Genomic DNA, 19,693 nt, shown 5'->3' with positions numbered 1-19,693 from the left:
GGCGCGCGAGATGTAGTTAGTACAACTAACTATATCGGAGGAATTTCAATGGTTTTGTTCGAGTGAAATGTCCAGCTAACTATAACACCCCTAAAACCTATTGTTTTTTCAGTTAATTTCTAAGGTTTTTTAAATGCTAATTCCTAACTATATCAGGCCTGAAACCTATGGTTTTTTCAGTGAATATATATATATACATATATGTGTGTGTGTGCATATAGAGAGGTCGAGAGGCAGAGGTAGAGAGTAGTAGACAGAGAGGCAGAGAGAGAGGTAGAGAGAGGTGTAGAGAGGTAGAGAGTAGAGCGTGAGTAGTAGAGAGTGAGTAGTAGAGAGTAGTAGAGTGAGTAGTACAGAGTAGTAGAGAGAGTAGTAGTAGAGAGTGAGTAGTACAGAGTAGAGTAGTAGAGAGAGTAGTAGAGAGTGAGTAGTAGAGTGAGTAGTAGAGAGAGTAGTAGAGACTAGTAGAGAGTGAGTAGTAGAGAATGAGTAGTAGAGAATAGTAGAGAGTGAGTAGTAGAGTCATAGAGAATGAGTAGTAGAGAGAGAGTAGTAGAGAGTGAGTAGTAGAAAATGAGTAGTAGAGAGTAGTGAGTGAGTAGGTAGTGAGTGAGTAGTAGAGAGTGAGTAGTAGAGAGTAAGTAGTAGAGAGTAGTAGAGAGAAGTAGAGAGTGAGTAGTACAGAGTAGAGAGTAGTAGAGAGTGAGTAGGAGAGAGTGAGTAGTAGAGAGAGTAGTAGAGAGTGAGTAGTAGAGAGTAGTAGAGAGTGAGTAGTAGAGAATGAGTACTAGAGTAGTGAGTGAGTAGTAGAGAATAGTAGAGAGTAAGTAGTAGAGAGTAAGTCGTAGAGAGTAAGTAGTAGAGAGAGTAGTAGAGTGTAGTGAATGAGTAGTAGAGAGTGGTGAGTAGTAGAGAGTGAGTAGTACAGAGTAGTAGAGAGTAAGTAGTAGAGAGTAAGTAGTAGAGAGTAAGTAGTAGAGAGAGTAGTAGAGTGTAGTGAATGAGTAGTAGAGAGTGAGTAGTAGAGAGAGGGTAGTAGAGAGTGAGTAGCAGAAAGAGAGTAGTAGAGAGTGAGTAGTAGAGAGTAGTGAGTGAGTAGTAGAGAGTAAGTAGTAGAGAGTAGTAGAGAGAAGTAGAGAGTGAGTAGTACAGAGTAGAGAGTAGTAGAGAGAGAGTAGGAGAGAGTAGTAGAGAGTGAGTAGTAGAGAATGAGTAGTAGAGAGTTGAGAATGAGTAGTAGAGAATGAGTAGTAGAGAGTAGTAGAGAGTAAGTAGTAGAGAGTAAGTAGTAGAGTAGTGAGTGAGTAGTAGAGAGTGAGTAGTAGAGAATGAGTAGTAGAGAGTGAGAAGTGGAGAGTTAGTAGTAGAGAGAAGTAGAGAGTGAGTAGTACAGAGTAGAGAGTAGTAGAGAGAGAGTAGGAGAGAGAAGTAGAGAGTGAGTAGTAGGGAATGAGTAGTAGAGAGAGTAGTAGAGAGTGAGTAGAAGAGAATAGTAGAGAGTGAGTCATAGAGAGTGAGTAGTAGAGAGAGAATAGTAGAAAATGAGTAGTAGTGAGTGAGTAGTAGAGAATGAGTAGTAGAGATTAGTGAGTTAGTAGAGTGAGTAGTAGAGATTAGTGAGTTAGTAGAGTGAGTAGTAGAGAGGAGAGTGAGTAGTAGAGAGTAGTAGAGAGTGAGTAGTAGAGAGTAAGTAGTAGAGAGTAGTAGAGAGTGAGTAGTAGAGAATGAGTAGTAGAGAGTAAGTGGTAGAGAGTAGTAGAGAGCAAGTAGTAGAGAATGAGTAGTAGAGAGTAGTAGTGAGTGAGTAGTAGAGAATGAGTAGTAGAGATTAGTGAGTTAGTAGAGTGAGTAGTAGAGAGTGAGTAATAGAGAGTAGTAGAGAGTGAGTAGTAGAGAATGAGTAGTAGAGAGTAGTAGAGAGAGAGTAGTAGAGAATGAGTAGTACAGAGTAGAGTAGTAGAGAGTGAGTAGTACAGAGTAGTAGAGAGTAGTAGTTAGTAGTAGAGAGTGAGTAGTAGAGAGTAAGTGGTTGAGAGTAGTAGAGAGTAAGTAGTAGAGAGTAAGTAGTAAAGAGTAGTAGAGAGTGAGTAGTAGAGAATGAGTAGTAGAGAGTAGTAGAGAGAGAGTAGTAGAGAGTGAGTAGTACAGAGTAGAGTAGTATAGAGTGAGTAGAGAGGAGTGAGTAGTAGAGTGAGTAGTAGAGAGTGAGTAGTAGAGAGTGAGTAATAGAGAGTGAGTAATAGAGAGTAGTATAGAGTGAGGAGTAGAGAGTGAGTAGTAGAGAGTGAGTAGTAGAGAATGAGTAATAGAGTAGTAGAGAGTGAGTAGTAGAGAGTAGTAGAGAATGAGTAGTAGAGTAGTAGTGAGTAGTAGAGAATGAGTAGTAGAGAGTAGTAGAGAGTAAGTGGTAGAGAGTAGTAGAGAGAGAGAGTAGTAGAGAGTGAGTAGTAAAGAGTAGAGTAGTAAAGAGTAGAGTAGTAGAGAGTGAGTAGTAGAGAGTGAGTAATAGAGAGTGAGTAATAGGGAGTAGTACAGAGTGAGTAGAGAGGAGTGAGTAGTAGAGAGTGAGTAGTGGAGAGTGAGTAATAGAGAGTGAGTAATAGGGAGTAGTACAGAGTGAGTAGAGAGGAGTGAGTAGTAGAGAGTGAGTAGTAGAGTAGAGAGTAGTAGAGAGTGAGTAGTAGAGAGTGGGTAGCAGAGAGTAGTAGAGAGTGACTAGCGGAGAGTAGTAGAGAGTGAGTAGTAGAGAGAGAGTATGTCTCGAGGCGAGGAGCGCATGCGCGCTCCATTGCCAGCCGAGACCTAAAAAGGAGAGGGGTTGGACACGCCCATACGTGTACAGAAGCACTGAGCGCAGCCTCCTCTGACCTCACAGTAACGGGCTGCAAGGAGTTACACATGCATGCACCGGGGGAAGTAAAGAGGGGGTGTAGAGGAGACAAACGACTTCAATAAGAGGTGACCACATACGTATACATACACTGAGAGCAGAGGGTTTGAGGGTGTTAGTGTAGTTGGCGCTATAAAAACTCCAATGCCAACAAATTACGAAGGGGTCAAAAATGACTGAGGTAGGCGGGGGGGGGGGGGGGTATTGCTGGCGCACAGCACGCGCTCTTACAACCCAGCAGGGCCTGGGGGGAGGAGGGGCGGATAAACGTGGTCATTAGAGGAAGGGATGGTGAGTGCTTGGCAGCTCATTCTTCCAGGCGCTGCCTAATAGTTACAGTGTTCAGGAGGGGTGGGGGCGAGGGGTGGGGGGGTGTAATCAACACGGAGCTCTCGAAATCTGCATGTCTATGAGTCTAATGAGGGAAGTTTACTCACTCACTCAGGTCACCACGTGTCAGATAATCACCCCCTCCGGATCATTAGCCGCACCTGGGGAGCCTGTAGGAAGTGCTCTGGTGCAAAGCTCCCCGTGGGGGCTCTTTAGGAAGGCGCTATGCTGGAGCCCAACACGAAGCGCCTGGAGCCGGGGACCCCGGACTAGCTTTAGAAAATAGTCATTTTTAAAAACAGACCTGAGCTCCATCCTATGTGTTCTGCAGAATTTGCCCTTCCCGTGAATTTGAGTACGGAGTCCACGGAGCTGGTCAGTTGTAGTCAACGGATGAATGGACTCTGGATCCGAAAGACGAGAGTTGGATCCCGGCATCCTCTTAGGATACATTGTGTGATACTGGCTTCTTGGTACAGCGCCTGGAAACGGTTCAGCGCTCTCTGCTTCGAGAAAGCTTGACGTCACTCAGCGCTTTCTGGTCAGAGGTGGCAGTGCCCGCCCCCACTGGTGGGTACGGGGCGTATTTCTGAAAGATATACTCCAGGTGTCCGTACCCAGAGGAGGAAGAGGAGAGCCGGTGTGCCCGCATTGTAGCTCTCCTCAAGGCAGGGGGCGTGGAGCTACTCCAAAAGGCCTCTTATGGCAGAGACTGCTCTCTCCAGGGCGAGACGTTAAAAGGAGACCGGAAATAACATCGCAGACACCGGCTCCGAATGTCCCCTCAGCATTTGGGAACATCTAAGAACCACGACTGGGCTAACTTGCAGAAATGAAACAAAAGCACACTCGAGGCTTGTGCAATACAAACACACAGCCTGTGGCAACTGCAACGTCCGGTGTGACATGAGCATCAGGTCCACTGCAAGGGAAGGCTGTGGCCAGGCCCAGCCCTACCCAGCACCAAGCCGAGGAGAAGCTGCGTTCCACAGGGGTGGAGGAAAGGGGCTCACCGGAGGGGCAGGCAGGTGAGCGATGCAGGCACTGAGAGGTGTCCCGTGCCAGCATGGTGGGCGGAAGCACCCGCATCACAGCAGCAAACACAAAGCAATGTAGGGGGCTGAGGAGGGGCTCTGAAGGGGAGTCGGGGGTGTGAGAGGGAGAAAGGGGAAGAATGGAATGCAAAATCCCTCCCTTCGTCACAGATCATAGATCACACTCAATCACTACATTCGCTATTGGGGCCCATAACACCAACATACATCCTTCTAATAACCTGTTTCAAGGAGGTGATTTTCTACGCCGTCTCCTCGTCATGCTTCAACATCCTGCGCATGCTACGTAAGATCTTCCGGTGGATCCCCACCGAGACCAGGAAGACGGTCACCCAGGCCCTCGTCACCAGCCGTCTGGACTACGGCAACTCCCTCTACGCCGGAACCACCGCCAAACTCCAGAAGAGACTCCAGCGAATTCAGAACGCCTCAGCTCGACTCATCCTGGACATCCCCCGTCGCAGCCACATCTCCGGACACCTTAGAGACCTCACTGGCTCCCCGTCAAGAAGAGGATCACCTTCCGTCTCCTCACCCACGCACACAAAGCCCTACACAACCAAGGCCCAGGATACCTCAACAGCCGCCTCAACTTCTACGCTCCCAAACGCCAGCTTCGATCGACCGGCCACGCCCTCGCCACCGTCCCCCGAATCCGAAGAGCCACCACAGGGGGTCGGTCCTTCTCCTACCTTGCCGCCAAGACGTGGAACTCCCTCCCGACCCACCTCCGCCTGACCCAGGACCACCTCGCCTTCAGGAAGCAGCTCAAGACCTGGCTGTTCGAGCAGTAGCGGGCCCCCTCCCCTAGCGCCTTGAGACCCTCCGGGTGAGTAGTGCGCTATATAAATGCCTTGATTGATTGATTGATTGATTCCACTCGCTGTAATGGAAGTGAGTACACACTTAACCCTATTCATAAAGACCTAAACTTCAACGTTAGTACTCATCCCATGAATAGGCCATGGATCTACTAGCTGCAGGTTGAAGTGATAACGAAATCTATAACATCATTTACATAAATACATTTTCTCAAATAATAACGACCCAACACAGTTCTTGTAATGAATCTTAAATTTTATCTAAATAATTGAAATTAGAGTCTCTGGTTTAATCAAGCAAACAGATCATCATAGTTACCCAGTCTGGCTAAAGTCGCCCTCTAAGTCAAAATCATGGTCATCAGTTCATACTGTCAGAGTCTTTGGAAACAGCTGTCCTGCAGTGTCACCGTCAGCATAACGTCAGGAAATCGAAAATCTTCTGAAGGGTCTCGCAATTGAAAAGCCTCCAAGCCCTGTAAGCCTCTCATCCTCTCTAATCTACCATTTTTATAGTAAATTTACATTCCAAAGTGTAACAAATGATATTTTGAACGAATCTCATTGGTCCGTTGGGGAAAGTTCGACTTCTTTCCCATACATATAATGTGTCTTTAGATATAGTTCCAATCCACGCAAAAGTATCTTTTCATTGTTTCTTTCAGAGCAGCTGGCCGAAAGCCCGGTGTGTCCTTGGATGGCACAGTTGAGTCGGGGTCGTACAGAGGCCGCGGGAGCTGATGGCGACGCATGCGCACTTCACCCAGAGATGCTCATAATAGAGTCGTTTTCGTCTGATAGGGATGTCGGCCATTTTGTGGCCACCAAATGGTCAACTTAAGCAAAGAAACACAAAAAATGTAATTAATACATGGTAATGACTAATAATCTGTTATCCCCTTACTAATACCCATATGTGTGTGTATTTATCTAGCAGAAGCAACACTTAATGCAGATTATATTCACATTAATTAAGCACAAATCACGAATACATCACAAAAGCAACATATAATCATGCAATTTCTGATTGTCTATTATTAATCTGCATACGAAAATTAGTTTACGTCATTAATTAGGCCATGCAAATGCAATTCCCACGTGTATCTCTTATATTAGTAATATTGGTCAGTTCACAAAGGAAACAATTAGTATAATTACTATTAATTAATTATTCATTTTAATCTAAATATGCAAAATGGAGAGGGTATATATTTTTAAAGAAAACCGCACTCCAGCATAGGATCAGGAGGGGCAGGAAACCGAAGGAACAAAGCCACGAGGGCGAGGGTACGGAATGCCAGGTGACAACCTGCATGCTGGAGACATTGCCCTGCACTGAGCCCTAGCCTGCACAGAGGTTACATAGTCAGTGTCCCAGTGAAACTCCACCCACAGCCCAGAAGTGTCCGTTGAGGTCACCTCCCGGATCCCGCCCTCCATACATGTCAACACCTGCATCTTCTAACCTGGGAGGGGAGCTTGAAGCCCGCACGTCTGAGGGTCGGGTTCATGCTCCTCGTCTGCTGCCCTGCCCTGGGACCTTTGGGCTTGGTGAGGCGGCGCCCCCTGAAGACAGGCGTACGTTGTCACTCACTCTGCAGTGGAGCACAGCAGTCGTGTACAAGAGACTACACCATGTGGGAGGCACGGGCCAAAGCAAGGATGCACGTGGGAGGGGATACTATGTGGAAGCATTCATCAACTCGGGGCTGGGGTCCCCCAACATAACCCCTTCACAGACTTTAATATAGACAGGGTAGGCACTGTTGGCATTGTTGGCGCTGTAGGCGCTGTTGGCATTGTTGGCGCTGTTGGCACTGTAGGCGCTGTAGGTGCTGTTGGCACTGTTGGCGCTGTTGGCACTGTAGGCGCTGTTGACATTGTTGGTGCTGTTGGCACTGTAGGTGCTGTTGGCATTGTTGGCACTGTTGGCACTGTAGGAGATGTTGGCAGAGCCGCCACAGGTGACCTGTATGCCAGTATTACGGCATGGACTACGCCAGGTGGGTTCATGAGCAACGGAGGAGATACAAAGTCATGCCCGGAGGGTCTAGGGTTCCCCCAAAAGATTAAGCATAGGCAAGTAACAGCAGACACCATCACAAATCATTTCGGGGGTCGTGGATAGAGATCTGGGGGACATCTCTGCTGTTGCGACCCCATTGGTGTCTGCAGTTACCTAACCTGTCTGGTTGAACCCCGCTTCTACGCAGCCTGAACCTCGGGTCTTCAACGGTGCAGTCCACAGCTTGACAGCCGACCAGGATCTGAGAATGGCCGTTCCTCCGCTTCCTCGCGTAGCCAAGGTAGGTGCAATGATAAGTTTACCCGCTGAAGCGCAGGGCACGACTGCAGCGGAGCCCTAAATTCTGAATAGCCCGTTGGTGCGGGCAGAAGTGCACCAGACCCATTGACCACTCCCTCACCCCCAGGGTTTTAATCTCTGTTTCACGAAGCCCAATGAACTGGACAACTAAAGATGGTCAACTGGTCCAGGCCTCATGTAGCCTGGCCTTTGAAGGGTGCAAGCATCATCCCAGGCTTACAGTGGATTCTGTGTCCTTATCACATCTGGATCCTTGGATTGATTCCCCCTGGTCTTTGAAGGGTGCAAGCATCATCCCAGGCTGACAGTGGATTCTGTGTCCTTATCACATCTGGATCCTTGGATTGATTCCCCCTGGCCTTTGAAGGGTGCACGCATCATCCCAGGCTTACAGTGGATTCTGTGTCCTTATCACACCCGGATCCTTGGATTGATTCCCCCTGGCCTTTGAAGGGGGCAAGCATCATCCCAGGCTCACAGTGGATTCTGTGTCCTTATCACATCTGGATCCTTGGATTGATTCCCCCTGGCCTTTGAAGGGTGCACGCATCATCTCAGGCTGACAGTGGATTCTGTGTCCTTATCACATCTGGATCCTTGGATTGATTCCCCCTGGCCTTTGAAGGGTGCACGCATCATCTCAGGCTGACAGTGGATTCTGTGTCCTTATCACATCTGGATCCTTGGATTGATTCCCCCTGGCCTTTGAAGGGTGCAAGCATCATCCCAGGCTGACAGTGGCTTCTGTGTCCTTATCACATCTGGATCCTTGGATTGATTCCCCCTGGTCTTTGAAGGGTGCAAGCATCATCCCAGGCTGACAGTGGCTTCTGTGTTCTTATCACACCCGGATCCTTGGATTGATTCCCCCTGGCCTTTGAAGGGGGCAAGCATCATCCCAGGCTGACAGTGGATTCTGTGTCCTTATCACACCCGGATCCTTGGATTGATTCCCCCTGGCCTTTGAAGGGGGCAAGCATCATCCCAGGCTGACAGTGGATTCTGTGTCCTTATCACACCCGGATCCTTGGATTGATTCCCCCTGGCCTTTGAAGGGTGCAAGCATCATCCCAGGCTGACAGTGGATTCTGTGTCCTTATCACACCCGGATCCTTGGATTGATTCCCCCTGGCCTTTGAAGGGTGCAAGCATCATCCCAGGCTGACAGTGGATTCTGTGTCCTTATCACACCCGGATCCTTGGATTGATTCCCCCTGGCCTTTGAAGGGTGCAAGCATCATCCCAGGCTGACAGTGGATTCTGTGTCCTTATCACATCTGGATCCTTGGATTGATTCCCCCTGGCCTTTGAAGGGTGCAAGCATCATCCCAGGCTGACAGTGGCTTCTGTGTCCTTATCACACCCGGATCCTTGTTGGATTGATTCCCCCTGGACGATGAAGATCTGATTAATATGAAATACAACGACGACGCAGATGTACACCAAAGAGAGGTCAACAGGCAGATGGCTTTATAGGGATTACCTCCTTGTGGATCCTAACCTCACCAGGGAAGGGCAGCTGGAGAAATGTGAGCCCACACCTGCCCAGCCTGTTCTAAGCCTCATGAAAGCTGTGTGCAGGACGCTAGACTCCATAACCGCTGCACGGACCTTGCAGTCGCTGAAAATGGATTCAGGAAACCCCGTTACTCAAGGAAACCCTCAGCACCGTGAAGTAATAACCAGGATCGATCAAAGGATGGCTGGTAGTGAGGAAGCTATGAAGAGTAAGTTCACCCGGCCAGCCACGCCGGGGAGGTGTGTCTCTGTTCCCCCATTCTGAATAAGTTGCGTGAGGTTCCATACACTCTCGCCTCACTCATGGAGGACTCAGGATCCAGTTCATAAGAAAGGAGAGGAGGTGCCAACAAACAAGCAAGCGGACCAGTCCCTCCCAACGAATGACACCGCTCGCGATGGATGTAAACAGAACGGAGAAAAGAATATGTTGGGACCCGTCAAAAGGATTGCCCCTAGGGTACACAAATCCTAAAATGAGCGGTTCAGAAAATTCCTGCTCCCAATAAAATCAAGCCACAAATCCAACAGACGGAAAAAAACTGGGAAAGAGACAAGGCATGAGGCATGTGGGGAGGCTAGTAAGGCCACTGCATCCCCTGAACCACCCTCGACTACACGACATCTCACGAACTCCCCCGAATAACCTTCAAGTGTACAGAACCCTATATTGATCTCGTCTTCTGAGGACTTGGAGGGGAATTTGGCCAACATAAGTGTAACTCCATCGAACAGCCCGCAGATACCGCAGTCTAGCAATCCATCACTTTGTCACCTGCCCCACACCTACTTCATCCTCTCATTCGACAAACACTGCAAGATACAGACACACATCGATAGGATGTGGGACCCATCCAGGCGACCAGCCTGAAGACTAATGAAGGTGAGGGAGCGTCGTTCACCACTTGTGCTAACGATAAAGCTACATGCACCAAGGGTCCGCAAAGAATGACCTTACTAAAGCAAGCCTGGACACCACTCCTAAGTCGTGCAACTACCAGCTTAACAAGGCATAAGGGTTCCCGGGAGAGTCCTGGGAGAAACATTCCAGTGGAAGGACCAGAACAGCCCCTACCACCGATGGCAAGATAAGGGGCAAGAAATGGGCTCATGGACAGAGCTGTGGCAAATAACTTCTAATGATTGATTTCCTTAGCATAAGCTTTCTCCCTCAGGGGGACTTGCAGGGGATGGAGGAGACATTAACGCTCTGGAGCAATTATGGAACGGCAGACCATATATAGATAAGCCGGCCAAAGATCTGACAACCTGGGGAGTAACAGTTGAGAGGCCGCCCGTCGAGCCATACCCTCCCATGTTTGAGGTAGGCGTTGAAAGGTATCCAAACCTGAACCTCAAAAAGAGAGGCTGGATTACCATCCAATTTTAAATGGCGCATGTGTTCCCTCCTATCCTCTGCCACTTAAAGCCGACGTCACAAACTGAGGGTTCATGTAGCAACAAACCAAGTTACAGCGCGGGGTACTCAACTCCAACCAGGTAGAAAGTCCGAAGCTACCCCGAACCCCACCTACTTGAAATCTTACCCCAATGGGATCCCAATGGCACTGCTAGGTGAACAAGCAGTTATTTATAGGGAAACATTGATCCCGCCCTCCAGCGGCTGATCACGCGGAGATTACAATTTGGAACATAGCTGGACTGAGCAAGAGGATGAAAGATGAGGACCTGATGCTGCGGGATATCTGCTGCCCGCAAGAGACCTGGGCATTGGAGAGCATAGATCTAGAGGGGTTCATGCCTTCATTACCCCTGCCATAAGACAGCCAAGAGGAAGGGCAGAGAGCAGCCCCCACATCTGGGTCAAAGCCATTGTACCCTTAATACTAAACTATCATTCTTCACAACATCTGGAGTTAGAAGAAGGCAGAGGAGCGATAGACCTCACTGATATCTATTTACCACGGTGAGGGTATCCTGGTGCCCTCAATGCTCCTCAAATCTCTGCATTTATTACTATCGATCATACGTCAAGAAAGTGCCATCATCAGCCTTTCCTCAATAACCAGACCAGCAAGTGACTTGAACACCAGTCTCCCCGCAGCCCCACAGGGCCAAGAAGTAATGGAGGAGGAGTACGCCTGGGGGCTCCCACATCCCCCCGTAACAGAGAACATCACAAAAGCGGAACAAATAAGTACGATCATCCTAATCGCGGGCTTGAGACCTCTGAATGGCTGGACCACTTCGGATTATGCGCCAAGACCAAGTTCTCATGTGGGGAAGCGTGCAGTGGTATTGATTACATCATGATTCACCTGGAGGCCTGGAACCGGGTGATCGATATATGGCACGAAGAGCGAATAAAGAGTGATCATGAGTCCCATGACCCACTCCATCTTGTGCTCGATCTTGAAGACTCTAAGAACTGGCACCAGGCAGAATGTGCATACGTGTGTAAACTTGGCCTGGATGGAAGCAGGCAAAAACTATCCATAGCCCCCATGAACTGGGAAACAGTAGACTGCTCAACCAGCCTGCAGTGGAATGCACCTCATACAGAGCTGAGCGTGGAGGCCAAGGATTCCGGTCTCGTGAGGACCAAAACTTTCAACCTATTGATCAAATCCACCCATCAGGTACTACTAGATCACAAAGAAAGCGGGGATACGACATTGCAAGACCCCTATCTTGATTGATATAATAAGGAATGCACTGAACGGAAGAAAGAGCTCAGCGTAACCCTCAGAAAAAGAAGGACCACCCTGGGGGGTGAGGCACAGCTCATGCAAGCCCAAAGGACCCACAAACCTCTCATATGGCACAAAAAGAGAAGGCAGTGCACTGGTCTGGAGAGCTCTGCAAGATGCAATCCATCTAAGAGTTTCATAAAAGGTTCTGGGAGATTATAGGATAGGGCTGAATAGGACCAGGCAAGAACATGTAGGCCACATGAGCCCTAAAGATGAGTTGACCTCTTTGCCTCACTAATACCGAGCGGCTATGGAGGAGGACATGGGGGTGCAAAAATGGATCCGCAGGGAGCCATAGAGAATCAAGCCGCAGCTAAAGCTCTCCTGCATAATTATTATCATGAAGACGATGCATTCAGGAATTAGTCCAGGCCACACAACACCAAAAACTGGGAGACGACCCAGGCCCAGACGAGGTGCCAACATATGAAGAAACTAGACATGTGGCTGGGTCCCTTAACAGCAGCCTTTAATGCGATCCTAGCGGAGGCGTGATACAGATTACGGGAGGTGATCCATAATAGGCCCCATTCATAAAAAAGGGAGGATCCCGCTTATTATCGCCCTCATCACTGGACGGTGTAGGTAAAATCATTGGTAGGCTGCTGCTCTCCCGTCTGGAGACTTGGATGGAGGACCGCCACTCAATATCCCTCCTTCGAGCCGGCTTCCGCAAGGGCCCGAGCACAATTGATCAAGCCCAGCAATTATACATGATTTGTTTGAAGTGCGTGAGTCTGAAATTCACATTTGTTTTGGGTTTTATAGACCTAAAGACCGCTTTTGATAACGTGGACTGGACTACACTTTGGCCCATCCTGGAGGATCAGGTGGTTCCCAAATATCTATTGAAGCTGCTAATTCACCTCCATACTGGTAATGCAGCAGCTGTAAAATATGGTCCACGAGGGCACGACCACGCTTGGCATATATTCAGGGGCTAGACAGGGATGCGTACTGGCACCAGCTCTATTCGACATCTATACGAACGCCATAGGGAAGCCGCTTATCGACCTCGCCCTGGATGTACCCAAGCTGGGGAATGACCAAATCCCGATCTTCGTGTTTGCCGACGATGCAGTCATCCTAGCACGGACACAGCTGTCCATGCCCTGGCTACTGGAAGGATTTGAACTTTTCTGTAAATCTAGAAAGCTAATAATCAACATGCAAAAAAAAAAGTTCATGATAATGAATTTAATTCCAAGTTAAAATCGACTTTCAGGAGCTATGGAAATCCAATAGCAGAGGTTATTTTACTTGGGGATCCGGATTGGCGTTAAGCTTCAATGGGGTGCCCAGGTCACTAAGTCCAAAGCGGTTCTCTCGCAACAGGCACAAGTGGTTTGGAGATTTGCAAGCAAGTGTATAAGTCGTCTGATGAAGCTTGCACTGACTGCGTATAAAACCAAAGCAGCAGACGCAAGCTCCTATGGCGCAGGAATCTGAAGACATGTAAACGCGCAGGCCTTACAAAAAGTGGAAAACTCCTTCCTGAGACGATTGTTATATACAGGTCCAGAGACAACAATGGTAATCCTCAGAGCCAACTGGAAATGATTTCTGTGGCTGATTACATCACTTTCCGCCCAGTAAGCCTTTGGATACAAGTCTCGACCACCCCCCAATCTTGCAGAGACCAAGAGAGAGACATCCTGAGATGCCTGAATTGCAAAGATTGACTTGGTTTAGACACATAGAGCATATGTTAAAATCCATAGATTGTCCAGGCTTATGTTTCTGTTTTGAAAACGTGACCATATGTGAAAAGGAAATTCTGGGCTTTCCTGTGGCAAACGCATGAGGCCACAAAAAGTGGCTTATTATCTAAATATCTGGACATGAAAGCTGAACCCCGCTGGGAGCCTTTCCTTGACCCGATTTCACCACCTGAGAAATACCAGCGAATCAGGCTATATAATGAGCTACAATGGTTCTGTCGGGGAGAAACCAATTGCTTTGAGGAAAATGATATTCAAAAGAAAAAGAAAGAATTGCTTGATACCTATTAAATAAGTAAGACAAGTATTGTATTTACATTGGTTAAATCGTGAAATGCATATCAAATAACGATGGAACACAGATGATTAAAGCAAAACTACTACCAGACTTTTCTTTTATATCAATTAAAGTTTAAATCAATATTTACAAGTCATTAGAAGGCTGTCAATACAAGAAATACTGACAAAAGTGACATGTGTACAGTGACATTAAGTGCTCAGTGATGGTGGGCAGTGCATATATACAAGGTGATAATATGTACAATTTATTTACACAGGGAACTAGAATACGGTCAGAAGGAAGGCAGGCAATAACTCTGGGGAACAGCAAGTTTGCGTATTGATTTGACACACAGAGATTTGATTGATCTGAACCATATATATTCGTTGACGTTTCAACCCTGACAGAGCGTTATTGGAATGTGATGGCGGGTCTTTTTTTTTTTCAGGACAAGTTGGAGTGTTGACAGCCCAAAAAGTGGATTACTCGCTGAGGCTTCCCTTGATGGGTTGAAGCCGTCAGAGGATCTGCACGTATCATGTAAGGGCAGGTAGTGAAGATTGCTTCATAAAGTAGAACCCTAACACGTTGTGGTATTTAATTCCAGAGCGTGGAGGACACAGAGTAAATGAGGTCCATCAGGGGGGCCAGGCAACAGTCCTGGATTAAGGCGCTCGAGTTCACAGTGCAAGGCTGCAGACTTGGTTAGGAACACTACAGGTTGAATCCTATACCAAATCGTGGTCTAAGTGTTATAGACAGAGAGAGGGTGTGACTGTTCTCTGGGTGGCCAAGAAACTTTGAAGCATTTCATGTTAATCTGTGTTGTCCTTAGCTCCCCTGAAAGCATTACCTCTGTGCCCTGTTTAGGTCTGTCTGAGCCAGCGCATGCGCTGCTCTGGCGAGACATTTAGAAAGCGGCTTCTCGAAGTGCTACCAAAGCGGCCACCAGCTTGCGGTCACGCGCGGACGCCACGCTCCGCCTCTAACTGCTGCGTGCGCATCCCTCACGTGCTTTCCACAGAGCGCATCATCGCAATCACTTTCACCGCGATCGTGATGACTTTCTCATTCACGGCCGCGCGGCGTTACTTTTATGGCTGCGCGGCCAATGCCTGTTCATTCCGTCTCTTTGCTAGTTGTCTCCCGCCGCCTTAAACCTGCAAAATTGTCATTAGAAGCAGTATCACTTATAAGGCCGTTAGAAATGCCATCTGTGCATACGTTGGTGAGAAATTAACCATCTTATGCGCACATTTCCTCGTTAAGTTAGAACCTCGCCAAACTTCAAACAAAAATATGGAAAGAAGATCTAGTAGAATATCCCCTTAATCATCAGAACTGATTCTACCCTTCTGCACTCGAGAAACGAATTGATAATCTGATTCTATCTCCCTACGCAATATAAACCTATCTTACCCCATCATTTTTAGCCTTAATATAAACTATCTTGCATTCATAATATCTCGCAGCTTATGCCGCTGTTCAACAATATGCTGTTCTCCATCTTATGACAAAACCTAGCGAGAAAGGGGAGTCTGCAGCACTAGAATACTTTGGGCGTGATGATCTTTTTCTGTTGTCCGTTTGCAAGTGAACCTGGCACTGAAAAACAACTTCCCATTCTTATGAAGTAAATATGGCCTCATAAACAGATTGTCGTTGGACCTGCTATTTATTTAGCAATAACATGCTACATTGAGGCAGTGTTAATTACATAGATAAACTATAAAAATTCAGAAATTAAAGTATTGTGATTCAAACTGTCATAGGAAACAGAGAAAGCATCAATGGCGTGTCTGATGGCGTGCGCCGGTTTCCCTTACCTTAATGAAGCCGCACACTTGTTTCAGCTACTAACGGCCTTTCCTATATCCCGGTACCCTTCCCAACCCCCCTGCTGCCTCAGTTTTGCATGTGCTTTGTACATTGAGTGCTTCTTGAAATCCATCACCTTTCCTGCGCAGCGTCCAAGCCTTTAGCTTGAAACTATTCTACTTGCACCTAGATTTATCATAATTGCTCCGCGGATGGGGAGTCGGGGCCCGAACAAGCAGAGTTCATTCCAGCATGCCTAAATAACTTTGGGGCCGATTCACAGAACTAACTTAAAACAAAATCCTAAACTTACTACTTTTGGTATTCACAGAAGTTAGGAATTTGTCTTAAGTTTGTCTTAAGACAAACTTAAGACAAACTTAAGACAGACTTAAGACAAACTTAAGACAAACTTTAGACAGACTTAAGACTTTATCCTCTCCCTGCAGATATTAGCAGTGTGTAAGAAGGACCCTCACGTAAAACCCACAGAGCTCAGTTAACACATCAACCTTCTCATCCATCGTGAACTATAAATCAAAGGCAGAAGACGATCACCCCTTCTTTGGCTACTGCCCAACATGCGACCAGATGCATCCGGCGTAGCAATGGTTCCTGATGTACGATCAACATAAGAATGGTCTTGGTTGCATCCAGGTTGAGCCGCTTGGAATCCTTCCAGTTACTGATGGTTTTGAAATGATAATGGAGACCTGTGTCCCTGTCGATGTCGTCAGACATTGGTGAAAATACCTGAGATTCATGAAATATCAACAGCTGGATTGACTCGGCAGTAACTAAACTAGCCCCTGAAACGCGTACACTTACTGGGAACAGATCCTCATCAGCTGCTTGGAACACTGGGGAGCTAAAAGAATTCAAGAGATCTGTAGAGCTTAAGAGCGGAACTGGAGGAAGGAATACTCTGAAACTGGAAAAAAACAGTACAATGAGGCACGAAGAAAGTATAAAGAAGCTATAATCTCTGCAAAATCCTGTTTCTTTACCGATAAACTTATGGCCTCTAAAAATAAAGCTGGAGAACCTTTTAAGACAATTTCTAACCTAGCCTTAGATCGTCATCTGCCTCACTACTTGCACTTCCTAGGGTAAAGACCTTGAAATGGGGTGGCAGACGTTTCCGCTACTTGGCCCCTGAATTATGGAACTCGTTGCCTATCCACCTCTGAAACCAAACCAATCTACTACTGTTCAGAAAAGAATTGAAAACATGGCTATTTGTCCCTAAACCATAGCCGCTCCAATCACCCATCGCAAAAAATCAAGGGCAGTAAGCGCTAAGATGCCACAGCAAACACGCGCTCTACAAAAACACTCATTTCATTTCATAAAGTTAAAACCTTACTCCATGCCTATCCAGCAGGGTCAACGAAGAGTTTCACGCAAAAAACGGTGATGGGGGGTGCTCATGAGGGCCCCATAAACACTTCTTCATTGAGGCACAACAAACCATCACCCTGAGCCTGTGCTCTCCAGTTCACTAGGAACGGTCTCAGCCTGCTGATGGAACCGCTGGCTACTCACGCCACCTCGTGCAACCTGTGCAACAGGATACCATGGTCAACAAGTGTTGTGGTAATCCATTGACTCGGGAACCTGAGTTTGAATCATTGGTATGAGTATTTGTAAAGCACGTTATCACCCAGGAGGGTATCCTTGCACTGAGCAGGTGTGTGTGCCTAGCCATGCCTAGCATAGGTTGGTTAATCACCCACTAGGGTATCCTGGCACTGAGCAGGTGTGTGTGTGCCTGCCCCACCTAGGGCAGGTTGGTAAATCACCCACAAGGGTATTGTGGTGCAGAGCAGGTGTGTGTGTGCCTACCCCACCTAGGATAGGTAGGTTAATCACCCACAAGGGTATCCTGGGGCTGAGCAGGTGTGCGTGCCTGGCTCTGTGTAGGGTAGGCTGGTAAATCAACTGTGAGGGTATCCGGGAGCTGAGCAGGTTTGTGTGTGCCTGGCCCTGCCGAGGGTAGGCTGGTAAATCAGCTGTGAGGGTATCCTGGAGCTGAGCAAGTTTGTGTGTGCCTTGCCCTGCCAAGAGTAGGCTGGTAAATCAGCTGTGACGGTATCCTGGGGCTGAGCAGGTTTGTGTGTGCCTGGCCCTGCCAAGGGTAGGTTGGTAAATCAGCTGTGAGGGTATCCGGCAGCTGAGCAGGTTTGTGTGTGCCTGGCCCTGCCAAGGGTAGGCTGGTAAATCAGCTGTGAGGGTATCCTGGAGCTGAGTAGGTTTGTGTGTACCTGGCCCTGCCGAGGGTAGGCTGGTAAATCAGCTGTGAGGGTATCCTGGAGCTGAGCAGGTTTGTGTGTGCCTGGCCCTGCCGAGGGTAGGCTGGTAAATCAGCTGTGAGGGTATCCGGCAGCTGAGCAGGTTTGTGTGTGCCTGGCCCTGCCAAGGGTAGGCTGGTAAATCAGCTGTGAGGGTATCCTGGAGCTGAGTAGGTTTGTGTGTGCCTGGCCCTGCCGAGGGTAGGCTGGTAAATCAGCTGTGAGGGTATCCGGGAGCTGAGCAGGTTTGTGTGTGCCTGGCACTGCCGAGGGTAGGCTGGTAAATCAGCTGTGAGGGTATCCGGGAGCTGAGCAGGTTTGTGTGTGCCTGGCCCTGCCGAGGGTAGGCTGGTAAATCAGCTGTGAGGGTATCTGGGAGCTGAGCAAGATTGTGTGTGCCTGGCCCTGCCGAGCGTAGGCTGGTAAATCAGCTGTGAGGGTTTCCGGGAGCTGAGCAGGTTTGTGTGTGCCTGGCCCTGCCGAGGGTAGGCTGGTAAATCAGCTGTGAGGGTATCCTGGAGCTGAGCAGGTTTGTGTGTACCTGGCCCTGCCGAGGGTAGGCTGGTAAATCAGCTGTGAGGGTATCCTGGAGCTGAGCAGGTTTGTGTGTGCCTGGCCCTGCCGAGGGTAGGCGGGTAAATCAGCTGTGAGGGTATCCTGGAGCTGAGCAGGTTTGTGTGTGCCTGGCGCTGCCGAGGATAGGCTGGTAAATCAGCTGTGAGGGTATCCGGGAGCTGAGCGGGTTTGTGTGTGCCTGGCCCTGCCGAGGGTAGACTGGTAAATCAGCTGTGAGGGTATCCGGGAGCTGAGCAGGTTTGTGTGTGCCTGGCCCTGCCGAGGGTAGGCTGGTAAATCAGCTGAGAGGGTATCCGGGAGCTGAGCAGGTTTGTGTGTGCCTGGCCCTGCCGAGGGTAGGCTGGTAAATCAGCTGTGAGGGTATCCTGGAGCTGAGCAGGTTTGTGTGTGCCTGGCCCTGCCGAGGGTAGGCTGGTAAATCAGCTGTGAGGGTATCCTGGGGCTGAGCAGGTTTGTGTGTGCCTGGCCCTGCCGAGGGTAGGCTGGTAAATCAGCTGTGAGGGTATCCTGGAGCTGAGCAGGTTTGTGTGTGCCTGGCCCTGCCAAGGGTAGGTTGGTAAATCAGCTGTGAGGGTATCCTGGAGCTGAGCAGGTTTGTGTGTGCCTGGCCCTGCCAATGGTAGGCTGGTAAATCAGCTGTGAGGGTATCCTGGGGCTGAGCAGGTTTGTGTGTGCCTGGCCCTGCCAAGGGTAGGCTGGTAAATCAGCTGTGAGGGTATCCTGGGCTGAGCAGGTTTGTGTGTGCCTGGCCCGGCCAAGGGTAGGCTGGTAAATCAGCTCTGAGGGTATCCTGGGGCTGAGCAGGTTTGTGTGTGCCTGGCCCTGCCAAGGGTAGGCTGGTTAATCAGCTGTGAGGGTATCCAGGGGCTGAGCAGGTTTGTGTGTGCCTGGCCCTGCCAAGGGTAGGCTGGTAAATCAGCTGTGAGGGTATCCAGGGGCTGAGCAGGTTTGTGTGTGCCTGGCCCTGCCATGGGTAGGCTGGTACATCAGCTGTGAGGGTATCCTGGAGCTGAGCAGGTTTGTGTGTGCCTGGCCCTGCCGAGGGTAGGCTGGTAAATCAGCTGTGAGGGTATCCGGGAGCTGAGCAGGTTTGTGTGTGCCTGGCCCTGCCGAGGGTAGGCTGATAAATCAGCTGTGAGGGTATGCAGGAGCTGAGCAAGTTTGTGTGTGCCTGGCCCTGCCGAGGGTAGGCTGGTAAATCAGCTGTGAGGGTATCCGGGAGCTGAGCAGGTTTGTGTGTGCCTGGCCCTGCCGAGGGTAGGCTGGTAAATCAGCTGTGAGGGTATCCTGGAGCTGAGCAGGTTTGTGTGTGCCTGGCCCTGCCGAGGGTAGGCTGGTAAATCAGCTGTGAGG

The 19,693-nt window shown here is 48.8% G+C and overlaps 1 long non-coding RNA gene across 1 annotated transcript in view; it reads right to left on the bottom strand.

The window, feature by feature from the left end:
* LOC146839369 (uncharacterized) overlaps positions 1-3,871 on the bottom strand; it is a 91,155-nt gene extending 87,284 nt beyond the window's left edge. The window contains exon 1 of the long non-coding RNA XR_014980680.1: positions 3,525-3,871. This is a non-coding gene — a long non-coding RNA (uncharacterized LOC146839369). The remainder of the gene's footprint in view (positions 1-3,524) is intronic.
* Positions 3,872-19,693: the final 15,822 nt, after the last annotated feature.

This window comes from Triturus cristatus, chromosome 4_1, assembly GCF_964204655.1.
Source record: "Triturus cristatus chromosome 4_1, aTriCri1.1, whole genome shotgun sequence".
In the NCBI taxonomy this organism is placed as follows: Eukaryota; Metazoa; Chordata; class Amphibia; order Caudata; family Salamandridae; genus Triturus; species Triturus cristatus.
Note: the sequence above shows the minus strand (reverse complement) of the source record. Positions and strands in the feature narration are given on the sequence as shown.